We start from the raw sequence: 9,650 nt of genomic DNA, 5'->3' as shown, positions 1-9,650 counted from the left end.
TATGGTACTGTGTTGCTGTTTTTTAAAAAAGCAGGGATGGTGAACCTGTGCCCCCTTGGATTTTTCTTAAAAAACATTTATTTAATAAATGCTGAAGCTCTACAGGTCTAGTCATGCCTGGATACAAACTAAGGTAAAGGTACCCCTGACCATTAAGTCCAGTCGTGGACGACTCTGGGGTTGCGCACTCATCTTGCTCTATAGGCCGAGGGAGCCGGTGTTTGTCTGCAGACAGCTTCTGGGTCATGTGACCAGCATGACTAAGCTGCTTCTGGTGAACCAGAGCAGCACACGGAAACGCAGTTTACCTTCCTGCCGGAGTGGTACCTATTTTTCTACTTGCACTTGATGTGCTTTCGAACTGCTAGGTGGGCAGGAGCTGGGACAGAGCAATGGGAGCTCACCCCTTCGCGGGGATTCAAACCGCTGACCTTCTGATCGGCAAGCCCTAGGCTCTGTGGTTTAGACCACAGCGCCATCCGCGTCCCGGGATACAAACTACTGAAAGGTAAAGGTAATGGACCCCTGGACGGGTGGCACTGTGGTCTAAACCACAGAGCCTCTTGGGTTTGCCAATCGGAAGGTCGGCGATTCGAATCCCCATGACGGGTGAGCTTCCATAGCTCTGTCCCAGCTCCTGCCAACCTAGCAGTTCAAAAGCACACCAATGCGAGTAGAAAAATAGGTACCGCTGCAGCAGGAAGGTGAGCAGTGTTTTCATGTGCAAACTACTGTGGCCCACCTTCCATTCCACAACAGAAGAAAGGAAGGCGTGGTATAAATGTAAGTAAATAAATAAATAAATAAATAAAACTAAATATTCAAGGGATTATGTCACACAAGTTGGCCCACCTCTTTTAGTGTGGTGGCGGTGCAGGACGGCAGAGGCTCCCTGGGGCCCCAATGAAGGATCATGGCCTCAGTTCCCCTTCCTTAAGCCTGCACTGCCTATCAGGAGCTGGATCCTGGCCTGCATTCCACTTTGGCGAATGGGGATGCTGGCTTGGACACGGGCTGTGCAAGGGCAGAGCCGACAAAGCCATTTAAGCAGCCCTCACCTGGGGCCTGTTGTCTTTGTCCATGGAGTTTTCTTGGCAGGGATACTGGAGTGGCTTGCCAGTTCCTGCTCCAGGTGGATCACGTTTGGTCAAAACTCTCCACTATGACCTGTCCATCTTGGGTGCCCTGCATGGCACAGCTCATAGCTTCTCTGAGTTATTCAAGCCCCTTCACCACGGCAAGGCAGTGATCCATGAAGGGGAAGAATTTATGCTTTTGAATTATGGTGCTGGAGGAGACTCTTGAGAGTCCCATGGACTGCAAGAAGATCAAACCAATCCATTCTGAAGGAAATCAGCCCTGAGTGCTCACTGGAAGGACAGATCGTGAAGCTGAGGCTCCAGTACTTTGGCCACCTCATGAGAATAGAAGACTTCCTGGAAAAGATTGTTGGGAAAGATGGAGGGCACAAGGAGAAGGGGATGACAGAGGACGAGATGGTTGGACAGTGTTCTCGAAGATACAAACATGAGTCTGACCAAACTGCGGGAGGCAGTGGAAGACAGGAGTGCCTGGCGTGCTCTGGTCCAGGGGGTCACGAAGAGTCGGACACGACTAAACAACTACAACAACACCATCTGGGGCCACACAACCTCCACACGTTAAACTTAGAGGAAATTAGTGCTGAGAAAATGTGGTAAGAATCACACTTCAATTTTCTTTGCTGGCTTGATTGTGTTATTTAAATTACAATGACTTGGATCCAAAGGCGTTTTGCACAAGTGGAAAGGAGCTTCCACTCACGGGTAAGGCTGAAATTCTCCATTCCACTACAATCCCCATGCACAGCGTCACGTCATCCTGAGCACTGCGTGACTTTGGGGGATGAGTTGCAGGGACCTATAGTGGAGAAAGAAATCTGGGAAGCCTCATTGTACAATTGGGTGCAAACATTCTTCTCTGGGTGCAATCGAGTTACCATTATTCCCTTCGATTCTACTGCCTGCTCAACACTGCCCTGATAAAAGCATGGGATTTTGCTTCTCTAAAATTCAAAACGTGTACGAATTTAACCAATTTTTATTTATTCATTTATCTCTGTTGATTAACTCTGCTAATTGTTTTCCTATTTGGAAACTCTCACTTTGCAGATTTTTATCAATTAGTGATTAAACAAACAACAAGCCGAGAAGTTTCTTAAATCTCCTATAATATCTCAAACAATTCTTTCAGCAGTTTATGTTATGAAAGCACTGTGTGGGTTTTTTCCTTTTTCTTTGACTGTTTCAATTACAACAGGAAGAAAAGGGCGAGGCAGACATCTGAGGTTAACCTGAACAGATCCTTGAAAATTAAAAGGCATCTGTGGGTTGGCTTGTTTTTAGCATTTGGTGAGTGTCAGTCAGTTGACTCTGAGCCTCACTTCATTCCTCATGAACTCACTGTAAATATTAATGTTCTGAGGCGAAGGAGAGAGACCTGCCTCCTTTCAGCTTCTATCAAGTGGAAACTTGTAGTTGGTTTGTGTGCTACATTTTTAGCAGGGTGAAATTTGAAGTGGCATCTGGGCGCCCACACTGGATGTTTCATTAGAAGCAGGGATTTAAATGCACACAGGACTTGCCTGTCAAAAACCCGTTAACACCTGAAACTCAGTTTGGCAAACATTCAGAAGGGCCAAAGCTAAGTGCTGGAGCGTTCAGGTAGTTCCAGGTCCCTGTGGCAGACTTTCGGCTCTCAAATTCGGTGTCCCTGCCTCTACAACATTGTTTTTGCTTCCCCTGTCGGGTGGCACCCAGTAAAAAGGTAAAGGACCCCTGAACAGTTAAGTCCAGTCAAAGGCAACTATGGGGTTGCTGCACTCATCTCACTCTGAGGGAGCTGGCGTTTGTCCACAGACAGCTTTTCGGGTGATGTGGCCAGCATGACTAAACCACTTCTGGTGCAATGGGACACCGTGACAGAAACCAGAGCACATGGAAACACTGTTTACCTTCCCACCACAGCCGTACCTATTTATCTACTTGCGCTGGCAGGCTTTCAAACTTGTGCTACTCTAAAACCGCTTCTGTAAATTTAATCCTGGTGTCTCCAGAAATTGCTAGGACTGATCCCTGTCTGAAACCCTTGACAGCTGCTACCAGTCAATGTACACGGGCTCCTCGAGGTAGCCTGGTCCTCCGGATATATGCATTGCGCATCATGAAATTCCTTTTCTTTCTGGACTGGGTTGTTATGGCTTGCCTAGCGCAGCCTTCAACTCCCATTGTGGACCTTTAGTCCAAAGCAGGGGTCAGTGAACTTTTTCAGCAGAGGGCCAGTCCACTGTCCCTCAGACCTTGTGGGGGGCCAGTTTATATTTGGGGGGGGGTGGTGCGAGAGCACCATGAGCCCTGGTGGCTGCTTACCTGTGTCTTGCGAGCGGCAGGGGCTGGCGGCGGTGGAGGGACAATGAGCGGCGAGCAAAAGGGTACCAGAGAGGGGCTGCTTAAAATGGCGGCTGCTCAAGCGCTGCTGCTGCTGCTGCTGCTGGCATCAACAAAGACCAGCCCCCTTCCTCCTCTAGGCAGGGCAGGGAGAAGCCAGGAGGGAGGGAGGGAGGAGGTGGCGCCACCGCTGTGTGAGGGAGAGGGATGGAGAGGGAAAGAATGTGTGCACTGGTGATCCATGCGGTGATTCCCGGACCATCCATGGGCCAGATCCAGAAGGGAATTGGGCCTGATCTGGCCCACAGGCCTTAGTTTGCCTACCTATGGTCCAAAGTCTCTGGAGAGCACCAGGATGGCAATGGATGGACTCAATCTGCACGAATGACTACCACAACCTGCACAAATAAGTTGCTGTCAAAATTATCTTAAGAAATTTGCATAAGTAACTAGGGGTTGGAGGGGGGAGGAGGATTTTGTGATGTTCATCCTCTATAATCCTTGATCCTTCCTCCCCGCCCACCCGCCCACAGCAGATGTCACCTGTTTTGCAATCTTGTCATCTTCTTTAACGCATCCTTTATAGGCTACGGTGAAAGTGAGGAATGAAGGAGGAAATGAAAAGGGGGTTGTGACAGTTTGAAATGTTTGTTTTGACAAAAAATTATGAATTATTAAAAGGGCATTGCCTGGTTCTCCCTACTTTGCTACCATTACAGAATAAACAAACGTTGCCAAACAAGCTCAATGCAAATTAATTGGTAAGGGCATTGTAATATGCAGCCACAATCTCTAAAATATTTTTTAAAATGCAGCACTCCAGTGAACTCTAAATGTTCTCTACATCCCTCTGTACCTCTGCACAGGTACAGGAACTATTTGATCATTTCCAGTCCATTCTATTTGGTTTCCCAGTGCAGAGAGGGGCATATCATATAATACAATAGCCCAGTTCTTACATAATCTGAGTAGGATAGAATTACATGCTTCTTTGAGAGCTACCTGGCAATCCATTTCAGTACCAGATCTACAACCTTTGTGTGCTGGGCCTGGGGGTTAACCTGAGCAACGCGGTCCAGGTCCGGTCCCGAATCCAAGGATTCCGCGAGGAGTCAGTCCGACAGGGCCAAGGCAGGAAACAAGGCTAGGTCGGGCGCAGGGTCTCAGGCAGGTTCTAGCAAACAGCAATGTTGCTCCCGCCACCTGGGGCACGGTCCAACAGCCTTTTATCTTTGTCGGTGTAATGGCCGGTCCCGATCCCCCAGTGACTCACCTCCCTGTCTCGCCTGAAGGCAAGCACTCCTCCTGCAAGTACTCAGGTCTCTCCTTCTCTCAGACCTTAGTCTCTGCAGCTCGGGAGATGTCGGTGGGTTACTAGACCCAGAGGCCACCTCAGCCTCTCCTGACCCAACTGGTAGTGGAGCAGCTGTAAGTGATTGCCCAGCTGAAGGCAACGAGGTAATCCCCGCATCTGGAGCCAGGGCAGGCTAAGGCCTCTGACTCAGCCCAGCTGTTGCTTGTTGCAGGGGAACCTGTGCAGACTGGGGCTCTTCAGAATCAGGCCCCAGACTTGGTCCTGATGCCGCCTGAGGCAAAGGATCCGGTGCAGACTGAGACTCCTCTGGTTCCGAGTCCGAGCCCGAGTCCCAGGCCATCACACTTTGACATTGGGGGCAAAGGCCTGCACTGCTGCATGTGGTGTGGTGCGGCAAAGTCCTTGTCCTCTGCGTGCTCTAGGCAGGTTTCCGTAGAAAGTCCTGCCTCCTTGCCTCCTTAGGAAGAGGAAGGTGATGGGGCTCCAGGAAGGGCAGGAACATGGCAGAGAAAGTAATCTGTAAAGAGAAATCATACAATTATACAGTTGGAAGGTACCCCGAGGGTCCTGTGGTCCAACCCCCTGCAATGCCAGAATCTCAGCTAAATCATCCATGAAGGATGGCCATTCAACCTCTGCTTAAAACCCTCCAATGAAGGAGAGTCCACTGCTTTCCGAGAGAGTCCATTCCACTGTTGATGTTAGGGACTGGGCAGAGGAGGAAGGGTGGAGACCGCTGTGGCGTTTGTACGGAGCCCCCGGTCGTCTCATGGACTATTGACCCGCACACCACTAATCCGCTGCCTCCAACCAGGTCCTCCCAGGTAAATCACTTAAGACTCAGTCAGGTTCTCACGTTAACAAAGAAGAGTGTAGTTTATTTCAGACACAAACTTTAACTGCATTCCAAACATTGTTACTCTTTACCTTCCTAATCTTATTTTATCCTGTCTCTATCTCTTCTACCTCCCCTCACACAAGAACCAACTGCACTAACTGTCTCTATTACCAACTGCCTGCCAACTGCTTTTCCAACTGCCTTTCCCTCCCAACCAACCAACCAACCAACCAACCCACTAAAACTAACTAACAAACCTCAGGCTAAGCCCTTTTATAAACAGGGAGGCTCCGCCTCTGGCTTTGCTATTGGTTGACATTCTAACCCTTTCTCTCTCCCCTGTACAGGCATTTTCTAAACGAATGGACAAACGCCACATCAGCCTCCCCAGCTTGACCCTTCCAGCGAGGAGGAAGAGGAAGACAGTTTAGATTTACAACAGGGGTTTGAGGGAGGTCACAGCTCACAGGCACATGAGGGGGAAAGTTAGGAAATGATGGGAGAGGAGGAGGAAGCACCAGGAGGCAACAGCTGAGGGACACAGTGTCTTTAGCAAGCATTCCATACCCTCCATCTCCCAGAACCCAGTAAGCCTTAAAAGTAGGAGAGCAGAGAGCTCAAAGTCAGAGGGTGTGCCGTAGCAGCACAAATGAGGAAGTGTGAGAGATGGTGGAGGTGGAGATTCACTCAGGCGTTATCCTAACGCCATTACGCAAGAGGCTGGGTTCTATAGCCTCTCTCTGTAAACGCTGAATAAAAAGTGGACGATAAGAAACATTTCCTTGTCTTTGTACGTTCCTGGGCAACTGTTGGCCAGCAGCAGCCTGACAGTTGGACAGCCTTACCATCTGAAAGTTCTTCCTGATATTTAGTCAGAATCTCCTTTCTTGGCACTTGAGGCCTCTGCTTTAGGTCCTATCTTCCAGAGCAGGAGAAAACAAACTTGCTCTATCTTCCATGCAATCAACACAAGATGTCTTCCATGTGACAGCCCTTCAAGTCTTTGAGTTTCAATCTAAACCACAGAGCCTCTTGGGCTTGCCGATCAGAAGGTCGGCGGTTCAAATCCCTGCGACGGGGTGAGCTCCCATTGATCTGTCCCAGCTCCTGCCAACCTAGCAGTTCGAAAGCATTCCAGTGCAAGTAGATAAATAGGTGCCACTGTGGCGGGAAGGTAAATGGCATTGCTGTGCACTCTGGCTTCTGTCATGGTGTCCCATTGTGCCAGAAGTTACTGTTAGGTCCATCATGAGACGTCCGCCAGCTTCCAACCACAGATACCAGCAGCCTTCAAGCAAACAAACTTGCCTTATTATCGCTCCCAAGCATTCCACTACCAGAGGATTGCTTCCTTCTATTCACCACTTTTGCCTCCTCCAAGTGGAAGAAACCTGGGCAGAGCTGAATGTCACATCCCATTCCCAGGTGTGTCCTGCTGGAAATAGAAAAGGGCTTTCCCCTTGGCCTGCCTTTATATCCACTCAGTTGCCAAGTGCTTTTCTGACATCACAAGAAACCCACGGCCAATGGCAACAGCTGGGGAGGCATCACCTTCATTGCTTTGAGCCTCACAATGGCAGGTGGACCTATCAGTGATTGTGTGCTTGTTTATTCGGGACACGAGTGGAGCTGTGGTCTAAACCACTGAGCCTCTTGGGCTTGCTGATCGGAAGGTCAGTAGTTTGAATCCCCGCGATGGGGTGAGCTCCTGTTGCTCTGTCCCAGCTCCCGCCAACCAAGCAGTTCGAAAGCACACCAGTGCAAGTAGATAAATAGGTACCGCTGTGACGGGAAGGTAAACAGTGTTTCTGTGCACTCTGGTTTCCATCACGGTGTTCCGTTGCACCGGAAGCGGTTTAGTCCTGCTGGCCACATGACCCGGAAAGCTGTCTGTGGGCAAACGCCGGCTCCCTCGGCCTGAAAGCGAGATGAGCGCCATAACCCTATAATCACCTTTGACTGGACTTAACCGTCCAGGGTTCCTTTACCCTTTTTTACTTTCTTATATTGAGCAGTCTGGGGAAGGGGTGCAGGGAGGAAGAAGTTACCTGGTAGATCCTAACCCAAAAGCAATGTTCCGTTGGTGCACCTGTTACCAAGGCAGTCATTGTGTTTGTGCCCTTTGACCTTCACTCTACAGGTGACTGTAGAAAACGTGGGTTTTTCCAAGCATGGCAGAGGAAGCATGTCATGGCATGCACAGCCCACCTTCCCTAATAGGAATAAGGCTTGCTCACATTACCATGGGAAGCAAGGACTCTAAATAGATGGAAATATCCTTCTCTGCTCCTTTTTCCTTTGGCACAAAGTGAGATCAAGCACACACCTCTGTCTGAACCTGTATTTGTCCCAGTGGTAACGAAAGTGTCTTTCGAACCAGAACCCACCTCTCAATTCATCAACATCCATTTGCATCTCTTAAGGTTAAGATCCGCCACTCTAGGTTTGCAAATGGAACCCTGTCTGCACCAGGTATTTTTGCACTAGGCATCCCTGATCAATGAGAGTATGACCCTAGATTTTCCATTCACATTTGCACCTAGAATTCACCACTGATTAGTGGTGGGATACTTAGAACATCCCATCTCTTCTCATTTAGTATACCCACCTTTTGTGTTGGAAACTTTCAGCCAGATCTTAAGTACTGTTCATTTTTTCAGTCCACGTAACCTTCCCCTTAGTAAGCAGAACGTTTAAGTTGTTTAACTTCTTTATAGGATCCTCCAGGACAGATTGTACTAACCTTAGCTAGTTCACCCTCATTTCTTCTCTACCCTGACTCCTTGCCTCCTTTTCCATGCTTGTTATTTTCCCCATATTTAAACAGCAACCTAAAGGGAATACAAAGTCTGGTGCTTTCCTTTAAGCCCATTTTAGGAGGGTTTAAGGAGAACCCAGGGATGCGGGTGGCGCTGTGGGTTAAACCACAGAGCCTAGCCTTGCCAATCAGAAGGTCAGCGGTTCGAATCCCCCGCGACGGGGTGAGCTCCTGTTGCTAGGTCCCTGCTCCTGCCAACCTAGCAGTTCGAAAGCACGTCAAAGTGCAAGTAGATAAATAGGTACCGCTCTGGCGGGAAGGTCAATGGCATTTCCGTGCACTGCTCTGGTTTGCCAGAAGCGGCTTAGTCATGCTGGCCACATGACCCGGAAGCTGTACGCCGGCTCCCTCGGCCAGTAAAGCGAGATGAGTGCTGCAACCCCAGAGTTGGTCAAGACTGGACCTAATGGTCAGGGGTCCCTTTACCTTTACCTTAAGGAGAACCCAGTCCCAGGAAGTCTTCAGGGTAGCCGATGGATCTTGCTTAGCATGAATCCTGAGTTATTAACCTATAGGTTTTCCCTACAAGTCTTCTAATGAAGAAAAACTTGCCCCTTCTGCAGAACTTCAGAGGTTCTATTGGCAATCATGCTGCATGTATACATTCTGTTAAGTAACGCAAATAGAAGAATAAATGATCAGTGGCCATGGAATGTTGGGGAAAGGACACGGGAAAACAGGGAGGGAGAATCGGATGAATTGTCTTGGAAAGGGGCTACTTTACTGGCATTTTTAATAAAAGCACTTTGCCCATGGCAATCTTTCATTGGAGTCCAGCCTTGTGCAGAACATGCAGCACACCCTGGTCTGAAACAGCACATGTGATCCTCTAAAAGTCTCCAGATCAAAGCTTCATGGATGTGGCTCCTCTTTGCTGATAGATGCCGGGTTGGCAACGTTGTCAATATGTTTGGTCCTCTCCTGTGGAGAAAAAGCAGATCAAATCCCGCCAAAGAAACCTCTTAGGAACAGAGAGCGCAAGGTACCAGATTTATGAGAAAGAATAAAATGTGCCTTGATGAACAGCGGGGCATCTTAGTCACCAGGTTTATTTATCTTCTATTAGCCTGCGGTATTAACGTATAAGTTTTCCGCACAAGTCTTAATGAAGGAGTGCGTCTCAAAGTCACTGACTGTAATGAATATTTCCATTGGCTAATGCATGATTGCAAGGTGGCATCTGAAAGGCAGATTACTGACAGCAATCAATAGAGCACAAAAGCAATGTATTTCTTTGATTGTTTATTTTGCAAA

General features: G+C 48.7%; 1 long non-coding RNA gene across 5 annotated transcripts; it reads right to left on the bottom strand.

Annotated features, from left to right (window-relative positions):
* Positions 1–1,442: 1,442 nt before the first annotated feature.
* On the bottom strand, positions 1,443–6,527 carry LOC309352227. Of its 5 annotated transcripts, XR_014161164.1 has the most exons (4): positions 6,424–6,527; positions 3,969–5,257; positions 3,750–3,823; positions 1,443–2,044 (listed from the first exon to the last, which is right to left on the bottom strand). It is a non-coding gene; the product is annotated as an uncharacterized lncRNA (long non-coding RNA). The 5 variants fall into 5 exon arrangements; XR_014161163.1 differs by having other exon boundaries at positions 3,750–5,257; XR_014161166.1 differs by lacking the exon at positions 6,424–6,527 and adding an exon at positions 6,291–6,333 and having other exon boundaries at positions 3,750–5,257.
* Positions 6,528–9,650: the final 3,123 nt, after the last annotated feature.

Source organism: Podarcis erhardii (genome assembly GCF_964252035.2).
Source record: "Podarcis erhardii genome assembly, chromosome: 11".
In the NCBI taxonomy this organism is placed as follows: domain Eukaryota; kingdom Metazoa; phylum Chordata; class Lepidosauria; order Squamata; family Lacertidae; genus Podarcis; species Podarcis erhardii.
Note: the sequence above shows the minus strand (reverse complement) of the source record. Positions and strands in the feature narration are given on the sequence as shown.